Genomic DNA, 24,281 nt, shown 5'->3' with positions numbered 1-24,281 from the left:
CTCAGGCAACTCTGTTGCTTGGTCCACATGTAATCTGTGCCCACAGTCTTAAGCATTTATTTTTTTCTGGAAGAAACTCACTCCGAAAAGAAGCATCTTGTACTAGTTTGGGAGATTTACCTAAATTTAGTCTGAGAACATTAAAATTAAACACTGTATAGGAATGTTTCAAATGGCAAGGTTCCACAATCATTTTGCAATGATTAGGAAGGCAAATAAAATTACTTTCTGTTTTTTATAGTTTGTGCACCATTGTAAGATGGCCCCCATTCAATGCAAAACCCTTCATCAACTCTATGACAGACCACCACATACTATGAAGCACAATATATGTCTTAGATCGCATATCAGTTTATCTTGCACAGACCTTAAAGATCTGCCTCCTCTGATTTGTAGTCTGACATACGTTGTTTGTATTCCAACAGGTGCTACTAGGTAGCTGCACATGTCTATTACTTTCATTTGCACAGGTAACGTTCCCGGGGATTTTAGATCTATCAGTGCTACTTGCATCACTCTCAGCCACTTGGTCTGGATGAGAAGAATATTTGTCTCAATCTTCCATACTTGGGCAGAGTTAACTGGAGAAAGTCAGGCAATATGACATTCGGCAGAAATATAGCATTAAATTTAAAAGCTATGCTTATATAGTTCTCCAAAGAGAGACCGACAACACTGGTAACATTTCCAGCATTTCTTTGTTTTCCACTGACTTCGTGCATTAAAGTATTTAAAAAAAAAGCAGTAAAGGGGAGAAGCTGCCAAAAAGCAAAATAAAAATGTAAGTCCTGAAGTTTAAGAGAAGCACTCATCAGAAACAAATCACAGCTCCAGGTTCATGCTCAAAAGACCAAGCCATCAGTTTATCCAGGGCAGTAGAAAAGCCTGGCTTTTTAAAAGAAGTAGAAAAACACCTCTTACTGTAAAAAACCATGGCTTTCCAGGGAAGTTTTCTTATTATTCTAGAAGATAGCAACCCTAATGGGGCAGAATAAAACAAAAATGCTCAGAAGACTATATTTCCTTTCATTTTGAGTTTCTAGTACCAATGAGGACCTTACAGAATATCCTCACAATTCATTAGGATTACACCTGTCATTTTCTTGTGGCAGTTTTGTTCTTTTTTTAAAGAGCACCAAAATATAAAATATCCCACATTCAAACGATGGATTTTCAGTGCTTTGGGAACATACTAGCAAATAATTCTGAGATGCTGAGCAGCATTCTAACAGTACCCATTGAGCAGGAGATGAAATTTCTTATCTTGGAAGAAGTACCTGCAATTGTTTGGTTGCAAGATGTAGAAAAATTCTGTTCGTTGAAAATACGAATCTTCTTCCTCACAGTCACATATTTGTACAGGTCACAACAGATGTCTGTGAAATAGGACAAAATATTCCCTATAATATGACCGGATCTTTATTGTGATGTTTCCTATATTGGAAAATTGTTTCAAATAATCCAAATTAAAAATGTAATGACTTTCATAAACAAATTAAGGTTGAAAATGCACAAATCTTTAGTGCTCCTATCTCTTTCCATGATAGGAAATGTCAACAGTTAGAGCTCCCAATAATCAGATTAAGAAAGAAAAAGCACGTTTTTTCACACAGCATGGTAAATCCTTATGCCAATACAGCAAGTGAGATGAGAAAATCATTGCATAACATTGACTCAAATAAGGTTTAATCAATGAACAGCATACAAATAATCTAATCAGCGCCTATTTTATTCAGTAATCTTTATAAGCATATCATAAACTACCTAAACTGTATCAGCATTCCAAGCTCTCTTTTTTGTTGCTTTTTTTTTTTAAATTCCACTTGGTATGTGACCTGCATTCTCCTACAGTGATTCAAGTAAATGCTTTGCTACAAGTTGGAAATTAACATAACCAATCGACATGTTGATATCTTTTTGTTTCTGTGCACTCTATGTCTAGTAACGCATTCTCCATGCTTGGTCTGGGAATGAGAAGAATTGGAGATACTCTAACACTTCTGATAAGTCTTCTGGCAAAGAGTTATGCAAATATTTTTTTGGGTAACAATAAAAGAAGTTCAGAATAGTTTGCACAGCTGTCTAACTATAGATTTAGTATTTAGCTTTATTTTTACTTATTTATTTATTTAAAGGCAGATTTGAACACTGAGAGTACTCAGACATCACTGCATGCAAAACAAACTGAAAATGGCAAATTGTAAAGACTGCCTGTGTAACCAAGTAGAGCAACAAAGCAGCTAGCAGATTTTAATACAAAGTATAGTTTAAGATAACAACATAAACGAGATTATATATCAGTTTGATATTACAGATTTTCTTAAAATAATATCATACAAAGTAGGCTTAGTAGAATGAAGAAGAGAAACTGGAAGCTAGAAAGACATCCACTAATTTTCAGAACTAGTAATTAGTTTTTTAAACTAGTTCTTCTCCTGAAATAAATACAATTTTTTTTATTGTATTCATTGACAACAGGATTTTACTGCATATTTGTGGGTACCATTTAAAATGTTTCATTATGAAACCTATGTACAGGGACATATATATACAGTAAGACTGAATCACATAGCAATATATAGACACAAACAGAAGTGCTTAAATTGACAGAGACAAAAAGAAACCCTGTAGATTATCTTGTCTCTGGAGACTGAACCTACCTCGGACTGGTTTTTGGCACAGCTACAGATGCTGATTACCTCTGACTCCAAATTAGTGACCTCCAGTGTGGCCTTTTTCCACTGGTCATACTGTAGGATAATTGCTGCAGTAATTATGTGAAAGATTAACATTTCTACATAGCAACTTTACTGAAGAAGGACATTTTGTATACATTGTGTCTATTGTGGTATTATTTTTTCACTTGCTTGACCTGCAAAGAAAAAAGACTGGAAAGACTGTGCTTGCGTTTTCATAACAATATTCATGCTAGCTTCAAAAATGGACTTCTCATGCAAATAAGGCAAAAAGATTTTGGCTTTTGATGTCAACTGATAGAATTACTCTTATGACTAACAAAGGCTTTTAACACCACTGACTGTCAAAAATACAAACGCTTCCCTTAAACATTCCTAGTAACAATCTCCTCTGTATATTATAAGGCAGCTGAAATCCAAGCCAATTAAAAAAAGATCATAATTCACTGGAAGGATCAACCTGAAAAAGAAATTCCATGTCATTTCCATCATATTTTGAGAGGAGCAATGAAATTTTTTGTGATTTAGTTCAGTAGTTCAGAAGCACTCCTCCTCATTGCATACCTAGCAGCACATGAAAATAATAGAATACAATAATGTACTTTCTTTTGAGAAACATCTAACACATTACTTGAACATTTTGGGGGATGATGAACTGTACTGAATGCTAATGCATCCGTGGAACAATGGAGACCATTGATGCTTTTCAAGTCTTTTTAACTTTATAAGCTTTCATAATAATGGTAAAATGAAGAAAATGTAGTCTTAGAAATCTCTAAATTTGATAAATAGAATATTTGCAGCACCTCCAAAATTCTTCCCTGACACGGGGCTAGGGAACATCCAGCATGTCAGAGTACAGAGCCTAGTTGCTCTAAGATGTGAGAAAAATCAGTATTTTACAGCTAGTGCCCATGTCATTCCATACTCAGCCAAATGCATTTCGTGAAGCTGGGATGTACTGAAAAAAAATGGTGTTGGTAACCACAGCAATTTTTTAGAACCTAAAGAACATACTGTCAAGACAGTGTGGATTATGAAATTTGACCATGTTAATAAAATATTGAAAGCAGAAATGAACATCCTTTCAACTACTAGAAAACCTTTTTCTTTTTTTTTTTTTCTCCCCACTTTAAATTATTAATTTTAATTTTAGGACTGTTTTCCCTCACCCCAAACATACAATTACTGAGTGTGTAATACTGAATAATAGTAGAATAAAAAAACATGATTGAAAAGAATTTAGTGGTCTCCCATTGCCTTGAAGTGTAATTTTCTACTGAACTGAGGCTCTTAAGATACATTTTAATCTTTCAACTCTTTACTTGTCATTGACAAGGAGAAGCAAGGAAAGAACAATAAATCCCTGTTTATAGAAGTAGGATAAAATGAAACCACTCAAGCATTTACCTTATATTACAAAATGTGAACTTTAGCTCCTCAAGATTCATTTGCTGGACCTCTCCCCCCTTACCTGTCAGGCATTTGCTTAATAATTTAAATTTTAGGCCAGATTTGACAAATGCTTCTTTCATAAAATATACGAAAACTTGCTTTGTCTGCACAAGGAGCACTAAGATTTTATCTTTAGCTGTCACAGAGTAAAAAGAGAATGAATATATTCTGAGGTACTTGGAAGGGTGTTTAGAAAGACAAATCTATTACGTTGCTTTTAAAGCTATATTTGCAGAGCTGACTGAGAAAGCACAGTCCATCTGCATTTCCCTGTTCATTAGGCTGTGAATAGGTGTGAGTATATGTATACTCATGGGTTTCATTACAGAAATACCTCACAATTTTTACATTTCTAGCTTGTCAAGCGGAAAGCACTAGTCACCTCCATCTTGCAGGCAAGGAAATGGAACCTAAGATTATGTGTGATCTATTTAAGGTCAGAGGAAATCTGCATTAAGATTTGAACTCAAGTATTCTGATCTCTAAAATCCAACCACTATACCATCTTTAATCTATTGAGGATGCAATGCTGAACACACCCCTAAGACACGTTCTAAATTGGAACATGAGTTATCAGTCTGCAGGAAAACAAAAGCAGAAGCTGAGTAAAGAGATGGCTAAGGCAAGTTGTTTGATGAATATAACCGCTTGAAGGTATAGCCAGGCATGCTGAAAGTTATTCTTTACAAAGAACCCCCTCAAATAAATAAAAATCACAAATGAATTAGAAGACACCATCTCTCAACAGGCTGGAAAGAAGATTCTGTCCAGTACTGCAGGACTGGGACAGTGACTGACTGAATTCTGTACAGGGAATCATGGTTCAACTGATGACAAAAGCAAGCACTGCAAGGCAGTAAACAGTGATATCCTTGGAATCTACCTGAATTCGTAAAGCTGAGTGAATGTGTTTCCTACAGATCAGGGCTGAACCTGGACCCTGAGGAAGGGCACAACAGATTTCATGCAATGTATTTAGCCACACCTCTGTTCAATTCTTTCTCAATTACCTCTGGCCTCCTTGTAGTCCCAGCAAAAAAGAACTTTTCTACCTCAGAACTGTATTGATCAGCCAACTCAATAACCTCTGAATAAATCCAAAACCTGCACAGATGTTTTACTCTCCTGGACTTGGTGCGGTGATTCTTTTCTTTTTTTTTTTTCTTTTTACTGATATTTTCCATCTCCCAGTATCATGGAAAAGAAATAAAGCTGGATAAGGCATTTGTTTTGACTTCACGGAAAACCCCAGATAGGCCTATAATGTTTCTGGCCCATATTTCAGAGCATTCTTTCAGGAACGGTAACCTTGTCTTCTCCTCCCTGGGGGGAATATTAGAACAGATTCCTTCCAGCTCTGCTTCCAGCTCAGGGAGCACAGTGTTATGACAGGCTGTCCTCCAGTGGAGAGCACTAGAACTGACAGCCACAAATTCTGCAAGGTAACATCTAGAGTTTGACTGATTGACAAACTCCAAGCTTTTATAGAGAAAAAAAAAGAACAACAAAAAAAGTGCTTTTTATTCCTCTGCAGATTTCCAAGGGTCTGCAACTGATAGAGTTTCAAGGCCCATTTAATCAAATGGTGTCCATTAGGCCCGTTTTCAGGAGGTTGAAACAGCACAGTCAGATTTTCATTATGCACAAATGTAGAAGATGTCAATGAAATGACACCTCTATTATCTGTTAATGTAGAATGAATCATTTTAATGGAAAAAAAAAGTCTTTTTTTTTGTAAGTGTGTCTTAAAAGTCTTTTGTTAGAAATATATATCCACTACATTTCAGTCTAGTTCCGATCACTTTCTAAGTCCATTTAACTTTCTCAGAGAGAAAGATAAACATTTAGATTTTAACTGTAATCAGTGATGCATTATAGAAGCAATTCAGGTCCTATTATTTTAGATATCCCCTTTGCACATTGATAATAACCTCTCATTCCATTAGAAAGAGACTATTATTTAATTTTTACTCCACCACATGACAGAAAAACAGGAGGCCTTGTCAAATTAATTCATATTCGTTATTTTGTGTCCCAACTACTAACACATGTGAAAGCCTCAATCTGGCTCCTAAGAAGAACAGATTTAATAAAGTCATTGTTAGAGAATGCTAGGCTATGAATGGGGCAAACACTCTATAAAGTATGTCAAATATCTTTATAAAGCAGAAATCACTCTAATATATTACACTCATCAACACTGTCTTCAGTTAATAAGCCAACCCTAAAAACAAAAAAGATCATCAATTAAAAACATCACATGCATTTTACCATCATTCCTTGATAAAGAAGTAGGAGCGAATTATGTTTGGGAATACAACCATCACTCAACCTATTATTAAAAACAAACAAACAAAAACCTATTGGTGCAGTTACATGCCAGTAGAAGCAATTAGTGAACGTGCTGCATGGTACAGTAATATTGTGTCGAAACAGGAAACTGTTCATAAAAAAACCAAAATCCATGTGAAATTTGATTTACAACTCAGTCACTACTTGAGGAGACAGACACCTTGTAAAGGTTTCTTATTAGTGTTTTAATTAATCTGATTTTATATTTTATATACGTACCGAGTTGCAGAACCACACAGAGTGGAAACAGTCTCCCAATAACAAGGTCCTCCAGGTACCAGGAGAGCAGCAATCTGGGACAGAGAAGGGCAATCCACTTGGAGAGATGTGAACAGACCATCAGATTTCTGCACCTGTAAAGGGGTCTAGGTAGCAAAAGCAATGGAAAAGAAATAATGTAAGATGCTGAGGACTGTTGGCAGACCATTGCAATAAGTGCACATCGGAGGACTGTTGATTCTAATCAAGTGCAGTGAGAGCTGCAGCCTGGAGGAAGCAGGGAGCTACACAGATTAGTTCACTGATGCAGTAATGCCCTGCAGCACGTCTGCCAGTGCATTGCAATGCAGAGCAGACTGACTGGCAATATTTGGTCAATAACTCCATGAGAACACAAGAACAGTTCTGGGTCAGACAAGAGATATCTTTAGTCTTGTAATTCAGTCCTACTTTTCACAGAACACCCTTCCTGCAACAGGGATTGAAGATTTCCAAACTGCGAATAGTTACAACTAATATGAATGATAAACAAATTGCACATATTTAATAGCTAACAAACTGTCACCTCAGGAAGGCAGCTGCCAACATCCCACATTAATATTATGAAAATATTATGAAAAACCTAAGTAACAAGAAAATTCTATCCTCTTTTTGCTGGTTTTCAAGTGAAAAAAAATAAAACATAGCACTACTGCTGAGATCGAAGAATCATACACAATATTAAGATGTTTTGAAATACATACATTACCCTTGCAGGAAATGGCATAGGAATTCAGCTCTGTGAATTAAATTGCATTTACAGTGTTTCATCATTTTCTGTTCACAAACTCTGAATTTGAAGTCATTCACTTATTTATTACAATGTATTTGTCAGGTTTCAAAATCTACTGTTTTCTTCAGATCTGACAATATCAAGCACTAGCATCTTTTCAGCAGCTGGTAAGCTCCTTTGCCTTCCATACACCTAAACACCAGATATATCAGAACAAACATCAGAAAGGTAGATAAACATGGAAGACAGAGATGAAAAGAGAACAGATGGACTCATCTGCAATTATACCTCTGAAAAGACTGAGAGCCTCTCAGAGATTTATAAACCTTCTGGTGACTAGACATTCAGTGATCAAATAAAATGTTCCCTGAAAATGTTTCAAATGAGTAATTCAAAACAGTACTTTCGTGTGGGACACAGGATACTTCTTAAACTAGCATTGATCCCATAAGCAGAAAACAATTAGGTACCCAAACTTATCTGCGAGTTTATGTAACTTGAACAAACAGAAGCAGGATTCTGCAGAAGGCATTTACCCCAGAAAGACTGAGCCAGGGGTACCTCATATAATCTGTCATTGAGATGTTTTAGACCAGGGAATATCTCCACCTTATCTCCCTACTCCTAGAAAAGTACAAAGCACTGATTTTCTATCACCTCCTCACTAGTGTGACTAGTAGACCAACTCATAAAAATTTGAGTAAATTTGAAAAGAATCCAAAAGGAAAATTGAAGACTTTGTCATTGAAAATTAGCAGCTGAAGCAGTTGCACTGACAACATTTCTGGCTTCTAAACAAAGCCTGAAGTAGGAGGTGCTCCAAGAACAGAGGCCAGAAAACGTGCAAGTGTTCACATTAAGCCTGAAATGTTTTTCATGGAAAAGAAAACATATTTTGTGAAGCAAGTTTTCTAAGAGATATAAATAGAAAACTACTGTCACACCAGCTGTCAGTTAGTAGCAACAGAAAGACCACATGTTTACCCAGCAGTGACATTTGCAGCAATACATTACAATGCTTTTCATTTCATGATCCAAAGTTTTGACCTCAAAGTAATTGAAAAACCTTGAGAGACTTGCAAAGGGGAAAAAAAAAAAAAAAAAGAAAAGAAAAAAAAAAAAAAAGAAAGAAAAATAGAAAAACAACCCAAAACTCAGCACCAGCAAGGACAAAGAGAGAAAGAAAATTACTCTGGTGTGGAACAATGACTTATCTAATTTCTCCACGACTGTTTTTTCATTCAGCCATGGAAAGAACTTTTCAGGCTAAAAAACACAAATTGACTTAGTCTGGAAGAAATAGCGTTTAAAACACAGAAAAGGCTATAGGTTTTCACAAGTCAGTTTCTAAGTCTTATTCTGTGAGACAGAATTAATACATGTGCATTGTTCCTTCCCACTAAGTTACAGGAATGGTGTTTTCTGAACAACTTAAAAGATTTTCAAACAATGTGAAGACTATAGCTGGAAGTCAATAAAATTCCATCCAATAATCATTATTTGTTTTTTCCCACTTTGCTTCTCTTTCTTTAAATTCTGCAACTATAACTCTAACTTAATTGTTTCAAGACCCATTTTCCAGCTGCAAGCTGGATTCCATTTAAAGCTATTCTTGGATGATCAGTGATACTTCTTCTCAACTAAACAAGCACGACACCAAATAAAGCCTTCATGTCCTAAACATTAACTGGAGAAACATCAATGAATTACTATAGAATGAAAAGAAGAATCTTAAAATTTGTGTGAAGCTGAAAAGATCAACTCATTTTCCTGGTCTGCTTGTCATTTTAAAAAGTAATACACAAAAGAGAAAAGCCTTTTCCAAGCAATTTGATTTGTGTTCATAGTTTAAAATTTCTTCTGCTATTATATGTCTATTTCCGCCTTCCTTTATGTGAAGGTATTTTGAAAGAAGGAGGAATCAAGTTCATCTAGCTTAATTTCATTTCCCAAAATATATTTATATATATTTATACGTAGGGAATGTAAACATAGGGAATTATCAGCATCTACTTCCATGATTTTTTGGTTTATTTCTTAGAGAAAGTCTGGAAGCAAAAGTTCCATCTATGGAATGTTTTTTAATGTATTTTTAACTGAGAGGGTTCATGATTTCATAGAATATTTTAACAAATGAGATAGATTTTTCACAAATGGAAATTTGTACTTAATTTCTAGCTAGGTGCTGTAAAATTGATCCCCAAACTACTCATCCTTTAACAGACAGAAATACAGAATTAACTATTACAACAGACTCTAAGGGTTTACATGCTATAAACATTAAAAGAAATTACTTTGGGCACAGAACATCATTTTGAATCAGCTGTGGCTATTAAAAAATAATTTGCTTCTCCAGATAATATTTAAAGCAAATCTTGTAGTAGCTAATGTAGTATTTAGACCATCTTTTTTTTTTCCTTTTTTTTTCATCCCCCTGTTGTACCAACAATGGCAACATTCCTTGTCTTTTTCTTTCCAGTGTTTCTTCCAACCTCTCCCCAGGTACAGTTCTACTTTCTTGTTCCCTGCACTTATGCTTCCCAAGAGTCAAACTGGCAAATAGATCACTAAGTCCTTGCAAAATACTCTGCGAATTAAAGATGGTTACTTCTATAATGCTGAATCATGAAGGGAGCTTTCCAAGCAGCATTTATTTGCAGCAAAGAAAATACTATAAAGTCACACAGCTATCCCAGATCTGAGGTCAGTTGGAGCACAGTAGAATTAGAATTACACTGCCACACAACCCTTCTGTAACCAAGGTATGGAAAGAGAGAGAGGAAATTGAAAAGATGGAAATGCATGGGGTATTTAGAGTTGAGGTTATCACCTCAATTACACAGAAAAGTAAAACAAAATGAACGCAAGTAGATAAGGTCAAAATGTAATCTGGAATTTCGGTATAGCTTAAGGGACAAAGAAAAGGATTTATTTGAAATCTTTTCCTTCCAATTTTCTATAAACTATTCTTTCCACATAACCAAACAACAGATTTACGTACTTCAAGTTTTTTGCAGAGTGCAATAGCTTCCCTGCTACCAGCAGTACCTCTCCACTGCCTCCAGGGCAAATATCTGTCATAGTTTCTAAATTTCACAGTAATTTTATCCTTGAAACCTACAGCATTCTTATTGATATATTATATATACCCATCCTGCACATTAAGTTTATAAAGCTTATTTTAAGTGTGTTTTTTTATGCACCCTTTTGTTACACAACAGGTAAAATCTCTTAGAGTGCTGAAGACTGAAAGAAGGACCAGTAGATTCATGCAATTTTGTTGGTACTTAGGGGATAAAAGAGGGCATATTCTTGGTTCACTACTATGTCAGTTTAAAAAAGCCCTACATCCTCTAATGGATATTACCAAAGCTCTTCCATATTGTTTAACTTAAAAACAAACAAACAAACCCTCACAAAAAACAACAAAAAAACCCCAACACTTATTTTTACCACTGCAGAAACATGTATCCTTTCATTCAGAAAAGGAAAAGAAGGGAAAAGAAGGTTATCTTTTGAGCCTGTCACACAACAGGCCAGGTTCTCTGCCTTTCGAGGTCAGAAGATTAAAAAAGTGTGGTTTTTCCTTTTCTAATGAAGTGGAATGATAAGTAGATACCTGATTGAACCAGCCGATAAGAACATCTACTGTGATTTTTTATTATCTCTTGTCATTCCTTCCTTTGGCTCAAAAAGATAGGAATGGAGAACCTCCATTGATCCAAGCTTTGAAAGGACTTGCTGATTATGGATAACGTTCTAATTAAAGTAGCTCCTCTGGAGCAAAAAGCAACATCGACTGACTGTGTCTCAAAGGAATGTGCTGAGAATTTGCTCTATAAACTAGCATTATTACACTCCTTGTATCTGTTGCAGCTTCCAGATAAATAAGTAGGAGGCATTACTTTTGGAGTGGCTTAGGTATTTTGCTCCTGTCCATAAGATCTCATCTTTTTGCCGTGAAATCGGGGCTAGTCACAACCAGAACTGCATGAAATCACATTTGATTGCAGTGTCCAAAGCCTACAGTGGCTGCATCACCAGAACGAAGTGCAAAGATTAAAACCCTGAAACATCAGGTTTTTCAGTTACATGCAGGCATTTGCAAGGGTTAAACTAACTGCTTTTGTTTGCTTTTATTTTTCTAGTCTAGGCAGAACGGTTGAAGTAAATGGAAAAACAGCTTTTCTCCCAGATTTCCTTGCTGTTTTTCCTTGATTGCAGTACCAGCAACTACATTTTTGTAGAACAATGCGCTTGACATCATCATATTAACAGTTGGTCTTCTCTGCTCATTTTCACCAAGGCCTGCTGGGTAATTTTACTGAACTCACCTTATTTTTATGAGGGTCTCTCAGCAGGAGGGCAGGCACTCCATGCCAGCTTTGATACTCACAGTGTGTTGGCACATTGCAGTTGCTTCCCTAGAGACTGGGAAAATGATCAGCACTGCAGGATCTTCTGCAAAAATCAGGGAAAAGACATTTGTTAGCACTCTGGAGAAGTCTAAGCAAAAGATATTCACTGCACGGAACCAAATCAGCATCTGTTTTATTTTTTTTCTGCAGCAAGGGTAGTTCAGTAAAATGTCCAGTCTACCCTGAATGTGACAATTATTCTGACAAGAAAAGTACTAATCAAGATACCAAACATCAGCTGTGATTTATTTCACTGAAAAATAAAACAAGTTAAAAATAATAATAATAAAAAAGAAATAGAAAATGGCATACAGGCTGAACTACTTACTTAGCTGAAGTCCAAAAGAGGTTCTTCCAGTGTCAGCTGTCCACTGCATCTTAAAATAACAACTAATGATTTTCCTTAGGTTGCATACATCCTAGCTGAGAGCTCACCTCTGAAGTAGCAGCCCACAAGAAGAAGCAGTTGACATGTGAGCAGTGTTTGTTTATCTTGGCCATTTCTGCAGGCCATAAAATTGTTTGGGTTGACTATGAAAACAACTGCCACTTTAAAAGAACAAAACATATCTTCCTATAGAAACACACAATCAACCAGAATAAATGAAAATAAGAGCAGGAACAATTCTCCAATGCTTACCTTAACTGTTACAGCTACAAATGAAGACCATTCCATTTACACTGCCTCCATGATCTTTTTTGTAATAGTTTCACAACTGTTTGCTTAATAAATACTTAAAAGAAAAGAAAAAGCTCTCGTAAGTAGCAGTGGATGCTAACATTGGTTTAGAAATCTTGATAGAATGTGATTGCTCCCAAGATGCCTTTTTACAAAGAAATTACCATTTATTTAGTGAATTCATTTTTATTCAAAACGCATGATTCTAATGGATGACAGGAACAGCATAAATCACATTTTAGTGAGAGAATTTGTAACAAATTTCTCAAAAATAAAATTAGTGACAATATGAGTGTATTTCCTCTCAGAATTTCCATTGAGTGAGATATTCATACATCAGCCTCAGGAAAAAGCATTTCTATTTTCTTTCCACAGATTTTTCTGAATTCATGATGCAACTGTAAGGGCACAACTTCTGTATTTTCTTGAATAAAAAAGTATGTTCCAAAATGTAAAGAACAGCTCAACAGCACCGATTTAGAACTAATCAACTGTTTACATTTAAATCTCCTGTTTCCATCTCAGCAGCCAAGGCGGTTTATGATGATGGTCTCATGGTTATTTATGATCACAGGCCTATGCACCACACAAGTTGAGATTCTAAGAATTGTCACTTCACAACATCAAAGAAAAAAATTTGATATTGCTAATGGCTATTCTATGCCTAAATGAATTATTATGATTATCAGAACATTCAAAACTTCTGAGTCAATTGGATTTCTCTCAAACGCCACACAGTGCTATTCCCCTGACAATGGGAGAGAAAGCAAGTTTGAGTCACAAACTGCTTATGTAAGGTTTATCATCTTTGTGGAGCAGATCCTGGTTGTGAATCATGTGTACAGAGTAGATACTCTGTCATTTTATCGGAGAGAGACTATTCCTCCCTAAACCCAAACTTTATCCTTGGCATAGACTGAAAGGCATCTTTGTTTTCTGAACTCCCTGTTGACTTAAACCACCCTTGCCAATTACAGTAAAAAAAATAAAACTGTTCTCCAATATGTACCACGCTGCACATTATTTAAATACTTGTTTCTCTTATAGGTCATTCCTTTAATGTGAGAGAATATGGAAATTCAATGCACAGTTTGGGTCTGGAAGTAGTAAATATCTTTGCCCACTCACCTACAGACTTCAGTATAATTCCCCTTGTCTTTCTCACTCGTTTCCTAGCTCCCAGTCTCCATTCTCACTCTTTCCATTCTGTACTGGAGGCTCTGCACCTGAAAACACATGGCTTACTTTCCCCAAACAGCATGCCTTTCCCACATGCTTATCCATAGGCCATGTCTCTGGTGAGGTAGGGGCCAGAGACAGACCCCATTCTACTGTCAGGTGTCAGCCTCTAGGCACAAGCATTTCTGTTTCCCTTTGTTTTGCATCACTTTGGTCCTCCTCCTACTGAAGGTCTTTATATTTTATAGCATATATGAAAGGTAATTGGGTATTCTGTTTACAGTGCTATTTTGCAGAGCTCTAATTACTAATGTATTTAGTATTCTGAGTCTAGAATTCAAGCCTTTTGACAAATTATTAATCACAAAGATGAGAAGCTCAAAAATAACAAAATGAAAAGCTTACTCATGGCCATAGGCACGTTAATCTTCATTAATCAGCAGTTACGGATTCGGACAAGAATACTAATACTAATCATGCAACAGGAATGTTTCTGCATGAGAATTCATTTACTGAGCGATGTGTAGGTTAGTAGGAGACCTCAAGCCTCTTTCAGATTTGCTTCACCTTCCCTTCAAACCATTCTGTTGAAAGTACAAACAGCAACCCACTTTTCCTACTGATCTGGCCTCCTCTAATCTGCTTACTTGAACTACATCAAGAAAAACAAAGCTATTCATGCTATATTTATTAAGCACGAGTTTAATATATAGACTTTTTTTTCCTCCACTAACTGCGCAAGTTAATGGAAGAAAACCTTGAACATTTTTCTGTACATCTCAAGCACTGTACTGTGTGTCTCCAACCCAAGGGGAATTTAACTCAGTAGCGAGCAAATTAGATTTTAAAAAGTGTACTTCTAAACCACAAGTATTTATTTATTTTTACTGCTGGTAAAAGATAAAGGGAAGAAAGGAAAAGGGAAAATATCTCAAAATGGAAAATGCCACAAGACCCTTCCAGAAACTGGAAAGACATTATTGCTGTTCAATAACAGTTTCCAAATTGACTGTATCACTATACCTTAGAGGCACTCTCTCCACCTTACTGCTTATGAACACATCAATGGACAGGACAGTAAGCTTTATCTAAATTTCCAGTGCAGTATACTCGCAGAGCTAGCAAGCTTTCTGTCAAAGAAGAAAATCAAATCAGTTTGATAGTATTACTTCTTGATATATCTGTTTTGGATCTTTCTTAAAACCTCATTAGACTCGTAAGTATCTGGTCACTACTAACCTTTTTTATAGACAGAAAGAAGACACTGAATGCTTCCTCTCTGGCTTCTTCCTATTTCTCTCTCTCCCATTAATTGAGAGCCTGTTCTTTTTTTCATCAAATGTATTTATGGAAACTCTTTTTCTTTACCCTTACTAAATTTCAATGCACTCAGCACTGATTTAATTGATACAAACTGAGAGGTATCTGTCTTTTTCCCCATTTTTGTGTGTTCCCTTTTGTTTTAAAGATACCAAGACACAGTTAAATTACCATTACCTTCTTGCTCTCGTCTGCTTATATACAGACAGTTGGCCTTTGTACCAGTTACCAGCTGGGTTAGTCATTCTCAGATTTGTTTATATGGACAATTTTGTGCCATAAGTGAATCTTGGTTTCTCAGTTATTTCTAATATTGTCTTTCTGCAACACTGTCTGCAGATGCAGAGGCAGCAATCTGAGCTAAGAGCTGCTCAGCCCACCAGACATTCTGAATAGGCCCTAAAACAGATGTTCCATCCCCTACCACAGCTGTAATTTTACCTGAGAAAGGCAAATTATCACATACAATCTGGATATGAAATTTTAGATGTAAGAACTCTGAGTCTTATTAAAAACATATTACAGCTTCAGCTGTGTTTCAGTGGAAGGCATCACTAGTATTTTGTGGAACAACCTACAAGTCAATTAACCATCTCTGTCAGCTGCAGATTATTTTTTTTTTAACAAGATACAAATGCTATTTATTTTTGACTGATTTTAGTGTTTCAGATTTTGATTTTTCAATGATTTCAAATCATGAGAGTTCTCAGAGCTAGACAAGTAAGTAGCTACCTGCTTACAGCAATGGCAACCATTGATTCCTGATCTTTATCTATGGTGGCATTTGTTACCAACAAGAAACTTATATACATGAATAAGATGACTGATATTACCAGACAACCACCAAGACTGATATTTACTTCTATACTCAGGATTGTAGATGACTAGCGGCATCTAAGCAAATATCATTTGGGAACATACATTAGCAGTTGCTTTATTGCAAGCCTCTTTGGGAATATGTGTGCTGAAATATGTATTTGATGTTCATAGACTGGTAACAGCAGACTCAAGCAAGAAAAATAAACAACTTTGCAAATTGCATATGACTTCTAAATGAGATTTAGCAGCATGGTTTTTGTCATGCTGGTGATTTGGTCCTCTAACTTCTTGTTACATCATTTCCTTTTAATCTGTCTTTTATTGTAGCAAAAAGATTACATCTGCCCATGCATTTGGACAACACAGGTCCAAACTAGGCTCCAATTGAAGAACAAAAACCAATAGCAACAAGTAAAAAAACATATCCAAAACAGCAAGCCAAATAGTAACAAAAGAAGCCCAAGCAGATGAACAAAAAATCATATCCCCAATCATACAAATATTTATGCTGTATGGCCATATGACATCACTGGCTGTTAGCTGATAAAAAACTGTAGTAGCTGCAATGCATCTCTAATACACAATAAATAGGAGCAATCCAGTTATGCTAGTACTAATCATTAACTACAGCAGAAAACACATGCCAAACACCTGCCTTATCTCAAGCACCATGACAGAAATATGTTTCTATGATGCATAGAAAAGTTACAATTATATTCATTTAATTGGTCTAATACCAGTGTATCTCTGAAGCTAACACATCCGAAGATATTGTCACCTAATCTATTAGGGCAGTATTGACATTTGCAGGAATTGCTTTCTGAAGATTAAGATGAAATGAAGTTGAAATTGATTTAAGTATTTGAAAGGGTTTGTTCACTGGTTTTACAATGCAACGACTGTCATTTCTGAATGTCTGACTGATTTAAAATGGTTTAAAATAGAGTTTTTATTTAATTATCCTGCACAACTACTGTATATGAAACATTGATTACACTGAGAGGCTCTCTGTGGCAAAAAGCTTACAGCAAACAGAGATGGAAATCAACAGATGAAATGAGAACCATTAAATTGCTCATAGAGAATGAAGACACACAAGACTAAAGCACCAAGGATTGTGTTTTGAAGTTCTTATGCATTTCTATATTGGTTGAGGATTAAGAACGTCATTCATGAAAGGAATAGATAGAATAATTTCCAGGAAATGGAAATAACTTAGACTTCAAAGCAGAGAGACATTCTTGGGAAAAATAAAAATAAAAATCAAGCAGCAGGAGAAATCATGTTCTTTTAGAGTCCGTTAATATTAAAGCAATTTCAGAAGATGTCAGTGTCTAAAGTTTAATGCTCTTGGACCAGTGGATTAAAAAAATGCCTACCCCATCCTTCACTACTGCAGAGGCACTGGTGTGCATTCCTTCGGTCTGGCACCCTTGTCCCTGACATCTTTTCACACAGCACATCCAAAGCAGCTTTCCTGTAAGGACATGTATAAAGGGAAGATGTTGCAGACATGGCACCAAGCGCCTGGGGGTTTTTGTCCCCAGATTAATGATTGATAACATCAGTCATTACTTTTAGTGATGTTACAGTACCTAATTCTGCAAACGTGACAGAAAAGTTAGATTGTTTTCTTTTGGATAATCCAAATCAGGTTTCAGACACAAGATGTTAAGCTCTTTCATAACAGAAGCAGCTTTGAACACACCAATAAATGAAAAGTGGAAACTCAGAAGAAACTTTTATGCTAAAAAAACATCCTGGGAAAGTGGGATAATGCAGCAGGCAGATGTGGGGATCAGAATCACAGTGGTGGGCTTGCCAGCTATATGTCAGCCATAGGAACACACTCAGGTCATGTAAAAATAGATGCAATTGGTTGCAAATGTACTGATTGAGAGCAGAGCTGCAGAATGTGACACCGCAATTTGTAAAATCACACCTATCTCCATAATGAATGAATGCCATAGTGAGAAAAATTAAAATGCTTCCAAGAGCTTAAAACAGATTGGACATTTATATCAAGTAAATCAAAACACTGATATCTTAGAGACTAGCTTGCAGATGGCCAAATCCTGCAGGCCAGCTCAAGCAAATTATATTTGAAGTCAAAGGGAATTTTCCTGCGACAGGGATTGTAGTATTTGTTTCTTAAGGATAAAAACATTTCTGGCTATGGAACAAAACTCTTCAAAAAATATGTCTTCAAGCAGACTTACTTTTCCTACCAAGAATGTTAATTTAAGGTGTCTAAGAAGTATCAAATAGGCTCTGGCAGTATTTGATTCTACAAAAACAGCTTGACAAGCTGATAAGGCCATGGCATAGCTGTTAGTGTGCTTATACCATAAGAAGATAATGAACCAAACTTAGGGACCCTTCAGCTATTCCCTGTCAAAATTGAGGGAACAGGAAGTATATCAGTGTAAGAAAAGGTTTTCTAGGTCAGAGAGTCCAGACTACCTGATCCTGTAGGCTTCATAACAAAAACCTCTTCATGTTCTGAAATCTGATATACGTCCTGAGGAGCAGGCCATGGCAGGTGCTCATGAATTAGAGAATTTGAAAATCTTATTCAAAATATCACACTTGTATCTATGGTAAAACTAGAATGAAAATTAGAGATGCGTTTTTACCACCCTTCAAATTACCAAGAGTAAGACAGACCATTCTCTTTTGAGATTTCCAAAGACTATTAATCAAATTTAGGTGATTATTTAGAAAGAATATAAAGCAAATCACACCTCGGAGCTAAAACAACTCAAATTTTGGCAAGATGAGTTTCTTTTTCATCACACAGTATCGCTTCAAGCACAAGTGAAAAGAAGTGTTAAGATTTTGTTGAGTTCCTATTGCCACTCTCCTTCCCACCCCCTCCCCCATGATTAGCAGCAAGAAAAATTACCAAGTAGCAAACTGTAATTTGATTAAAAACATGTTCCACTTTGAGGAAAAACTGTCTGTAGAAATTGCGATGAACTCAGGTTCTCACATTTTAAATCATGTCAAAACATCTTGATGGTTCCCTGAGCATTTCTGCAAGGGTCAAACACCACTTCTTTTTATACCCAGTTAGGTTCATCCATCACTGTTAAAATAATATAGGCTTTTGCAGATCACTCCCTTGCAACCATTCATAAATAAATGGCACAACTCAGTACATTTGCATCTCTTCTATACCCTCTCCATTTTTTTTCCTAAATTAAAAAGTCAGAATCTATTTCATACTGTCAAATGGATCTTTAGCAACTGGGATTTGTTTTCATATTGTTGTACCTAGTAAGCACAGAGAGTACACGAGCTTTTTCAGTAAATTAAATGAACAGATTATTGTTTTTGCCCTAAGCAGACATTACAGAACATGCCCAAGAAGATAAACGTAGAAAGCAAAATACAGCAAAAGATTGAGTGCTTGTCAAAACCAAATTGAAGGCAGTAGGCAGCAAATTGGATTTTCTTTTACAATAACATGCAGTTCACATTCTACTACTGTAATGAATATTATAATGTGTGATTTCTAATATAATATCTGGTGATGCATTTCTAGAACTATTTCTCAAAGCTTAAGGATATTCTTGCTATATCATGGCTTAGTACATAGTAACAATAAGTTTATTCTGTTCACTGCATAGCCTTAAGGAGATCCTTTTCTAAAGAAAGGAAAATATTAATCCCTAGATTTCTCTTTCAGTTATGGTGATTTAAATCTGTGAACCTCTGCAGATCTGCAACAATGGCATTGCACCGTCCATCTCCTGAACACCTATGGTTGCTTTGAAAGTCAGCACAGGTATGATTAACACGCGTTAAACTTCCCTGAAGCTTAGAACTAACACTGAATCCTGGGGCTACTAACCCATTTACTAACCCATTTTCTAGGTAACATGCCCGAAACAACTAGATTCCTTCTAATTTTATGAAAAACCCAAATGATGGATGGAAAGGGCAGGCATAACCACAAAACATTTCCTCCCTGTTTAGACAGAAGTAAATTGAGACTCAGATCACGAAGGCGAGCAAGCAATTTTCTGGGGAATGTGCCTGTGCTCCAGCTAACCCAGCCCAACGTCCACTGGAGTCAGCAGACCCAGTGACTGTGCACAGCTCTGGGCTTTGGGCCAGCAAAAGCATCTTCTGTGGACAGATGGCTCTAAGTGACATTCCGAGGAAAGTCACACTTTGACTCAGATACTGAGCCCAGCTATTCTACAGGAGTCGATATTTTTTACATTTCTGCGACAACCTTTTATTTTGTTGTGGATGAGAGGAAAGTGCTGGCACGTGCAAAGCATCTGATGAAAAGAAGGAAGAGTAGAGAAATAAAGATCTTTTTATACCAGAGATTAAGCTTTATCGTATATTTCAGAAATAAGAAGCATAGGCAAAAAAAAGCAATAATATGAAATGAGACAGGACCATGTGGGTGAGAAGGGATGCCTGGCTGTCATAACAAAGCAATATCTTTCTGAACAATTTGGATCTTCGGGGAACATTTCTTGCTGAATTTAGCTTAAAAATAAGGCAATCAGAAAACACTGACATGCTGTGTCTTGAAGTGATAAAAAATGTACAAGGATCTCAGCCTTGGGGATTAGGGTATATGCTCCATATCAGATAATAACTGAAAATGAGTTGTATTTTGTGCTGTATAAATGGTAATTAAAATAGAGAACATAAGAAGATATACTAGTGCCTTGCAGTCAGTAAGAGTGATGCTAGTGACTTAGTTCAAGGGCACCCACAGAATGCTCCCCCAAGAGAAGCAAGTTAATGAGATAAAAAATGCTCACTTCCAGGAGTTCAGCCAGCGACCATACAAAAACAGAACAGAGTAGCTAAAAATACCTTTTTTCTCAACTCCTCTCAGGAAAGCACAGATTTTGTATTTAAGGATATATTCCTATCTGACAATTATGAAAGAGGAAAAAGTAGCCTCACATCACTGTCACCATCTAATATGCTGCTTTCCTGAACAAGGTCCCCAACCAAATTTCTTCAATAGACATCTTCCACAACAAAAGAAGCATGGCCAGCAGGTCAATCAAAGTTGTCCTGCCTTTCTATTCTGCACTAGTGAAATCTTACCTGGAGTACTGAGTCCAGATGTGGAGTCCTCAGTAGAGGAGAGACATGGGCTTGTTGGAGAACATCTAGAGGGCCACAAAATGATCCAAGGGATGGAACACCTCTCCTACAAGGACAGAGTTCTGGAGCTCTTCAACCTCGAGAAAGCTCTGGGGTGACCTGATAGTGGCCTATCTTATAGCCTCCTAAAGGGAGGCTATAAGAAAGTAAAGGGACAATTTTTTTAGAAGGGGGAAATGGTTTCATTCTAGAAGAGAGGAGATTCAGATTCAATAACAGGAAAAAGTTCTTCATGATAAAGGTGGTGAGGTACTGGTCCAGGTTGCCCAGAGAGGTGGTGGAAGCCCTGTCCCTGGAGACATTCAAGGTGAGGCTGGACAGGGCTCTGTGCACCTGATGGAGCTGAAGGTGTCCTGTTCATTGGGGAGTTGGACCACGTGAACTTTAAGGGTCCTTTCCAATTCAAACGATTCTAAATTACAGGACTATACATTATTAGAAATTAGGAAATCATTACAAATATACAATGATTAATCACAGGATAAGATTAAAATTTTAAAACCTTAAAAACTCAAACAGCAACATAGCACTTCAAAAAACCCAGAGAGCTCTGTCTTATTCCCAACTACCATAAGACCTGCCAGTTTCAGGAGAAACCTGAAGTCAAAAAACATTTCAGGAAAATGATAAGTTAAAGTTAAAATATACCTACGTTCACACAGGGACAGCCACAGACAATAAAGAACAGTTTTCAACTAACTACCTAGATGTCAGTATAAACACATTAACGCATTAGATGTCATAAGAGTGTTGTGATATAGAACTGTACAAAGTGCTTTTCTATTACCATTTGGATTGTGGCAAAATCTTCTTTTGCAGCAAGAAAACAAGCAGGATCTTACTAATGAAATCTTGAACTATTTTTAATATAATTTGTATTAAAGAAAAACAGCTAAATAGCAAATGATACATCAGCTCAGTGAACATCAACAAATGAAAAAACAACAAACAGATAAAGAAACCAGAAAGATAAAGAAATCAGAAAGAAATCCAGCCTTTAAGCCCAGTAGGAATTCTTTGCATTATTTCCTTGGCGTGTTCAATGACAATACAGGGGGGGGGAAAGAAAATAAGATTCTGAGTGTTACATACTTATTCAATGATGATAAAAGCTAGAAGAATAGAAAAATACAGACTAGAAAAAAAAAAAAAAGGAAAATGTGAACGTGGTAGACATAAAAGATGTTAGAAATTCATGCTGTTCCATTTTAGAAAAGATGATCTGCTGGTCCATAATTCAATATTAAACTCTAATTACTTTTGCACTACAATTTATACAATTAAGTTCTGGACATAGCTACATCTATTCAGAAAAGATGAAGAAATTTTTCCTTCTAGAACTCAATGGTTCCAAATTTCTCCAAACCCCACGTGAATGCCCATATATGCCTGTCTTACAAATATGAACCGCAGGCTTTGCTGGTGAACCTGAAGAATTTCCAAAATATTTAGCAACCAATAAAAGAGAATCTGTGCTCAGACTCCAGTGGAAAAATCTTAAAGAGGCTACCTTAACAGGCATTACTATCCTCAATGACTGAATATTTTGTTCTTTACAAAAGATGTAAGGATCAAAAACTAAACATGAAGCATGGAAAAGTGGCATGAAAGCAGAGAATTAAATGGGCACAGAAACAATCGAGTATTTTGGGCTAAATTTCATGGCATGCAGAGGACAGTGATTAAAGTGCTTAGAAGGATGATTTGGGAGTGAATAACTGAGCCTGTAAACAATTATTTTAGAGACTAATTATCATGCTTCTCCTGCCTGATATGGCAACACAATAAATCACATATGAAATGTTAGGTGCACACCCTCCAGCTGCATAGTTCTGATCAGCTCAGACCTTGGTGTGCCCACACCCAGCTAAACTCACTGCAGGGCATGGATCTCCCTGAGCTGGGGATCACAAGATGGGATAGGTAGCTACCTATCCTCTCTCATAGGGATGTCACACGGCGCAATACCCTTCACTGGGCCTTGTGGAAACAGGCAAAGCCCAGCCCTGTTCTGGGGAGAACGATCATTTAACTCCCCGTTTTCATAAGCCCCTGAAAAGTAACTTCAAAGAGATGTTGCTCAAGGCTTGTATTGGAAACCATCCATATGATGTAACACATCTCCATGTGACATGGCAAAAGATTTCATAAGATGTTCAATACTTACAAGAAGCCGAAGATTAGAGCCAAAAAGACAAGGCAAAGCACTCAGACTTAGCCTAGCTCTCCCAGCAGAAACACCACGACAGCACTCAGTGGGGCTGGTAGCGCTGCAGGGCTGTAATGTCACACACAGACCTGCTGCCCCTGCCAACTGCAATCAATAATCCTAAAGGAGGAAGAGAGAATTTAATGGGTTCAAAGGACTTTGCTCAAAAGTACTCCTATTGTAACAGCAACCCAGCTGGAAGCACAGTGTGTGGCTGTTTTGTTCATCACATTTCTATACATTACAGTAGCCTGAGGCAGCTTTTTCCTTCCTTCCTTCTCAAATGCAATGAATTCCACCACAGGGTTTTGCAGCATCTGATCAATATTTACTTAGCAAGACAGTTTTAACAAGAATAAAAATATTCTATCATGCACTGACTTTTTTAAAAACCTCTCAAGATATCTGTGTGGTTTTGAAGCAAGTCTTAAAGCTTTTAATGAGGAAAAGGAAGGAACTCATATTGAAATTGATTCATTTTTAAACACTGACAGTTGTTCAAACTATAGCACATACAGAATAAAGCTCATATTCAAAAGATCTTCCTTACTGAGCTATAAAATCATTCACACAGCATTGAAAATTTAGCTCCTGAAACAGTGGATTTAAACTCCACTGCTTTTGTGCAAATTGCCCATGGTAAAAATGTGATGGCTATCAGTATAACTGGTTCTTTTTAGTTGTTTTTTTCTAAAAACAACTGGGGGGGAGGGAGGGGGGGGGTCATTTTTGCATCAGAACTACCAGTGAGAGTTGTACAGAAAGGCAAAAACAAGCTACTTGTAAAAAATGTTTTTTCTTGCTGTTTTAAATATTGCTCTCTGAGTGAGATTCACGTATCACTTAGCACTACAAATCCGGGTGATAGAAAGTTTTCCAGAAGAAAGTTGAAGAGATGTTAGGAGTGGTGTTTAGTTACTGAGAAAAGCACAATTTTAGAAGAATATTGCCCCTAAGGCAAACTTTTTCAATGCTACCAAATATTAATTTCCTTTCATGTAGATCAGTATTCAAAAAA

General features: G+C 36.5%; 1 long non-coding RNA gene across 4 annotated transcripts; it reads right to left on the bottom strand.

Moving 5' to 3' along the window:
• Positions 1–367: 367 nt before the first annotated feature.
• On the bottom strand, positions 368–23,377 carry LOC107318093 (uncharacterized). 4 transcript variants are annotated; one of them, XR_014933219.1, is made up of 6 exons: positions 20,995–23,377; positions 17,289–17,386; positions 12,553–12,646; positions 2,661–11,955; positions 922–1,376; positions 368–531 (listed from the first exon to the last, which is right to left on the bottom strand). It is a non-coding gene; the product is annotated as an uncharacterized LOC107318093 (long non-coding RNA). The 4 variants fall into 4 exon arrangements; XR_014933218.1 differs by having other exon boundaries at positions 379–1,376; positions 2,661–2,764; positions 6,723–11,955; XR_014933216.1 differs by having other exon boundaries at positions 379–1,376.
• Positions 23,378–24,281: the final 904 nt, after the last annotated feature.

Source organism: Coturnix japonica, chromosome 12 (assembly GCF_054131305.1).
Source record: "Coturnix japonica strain WE chromosome 12, WE-NBRP24, whole genome shotgun sequence".
Lineage (NCBI taxonomy): Eukaryota > Metazoa > Chordata > Aves > Galliformes > Phasianidae > Coturnix > Coturnix japonica.
The sequence above is the reverse complement of the archived record's forward strand: the minus strand, read 5'-3'. Positions and strand labels throughout refer to the sequence as shown.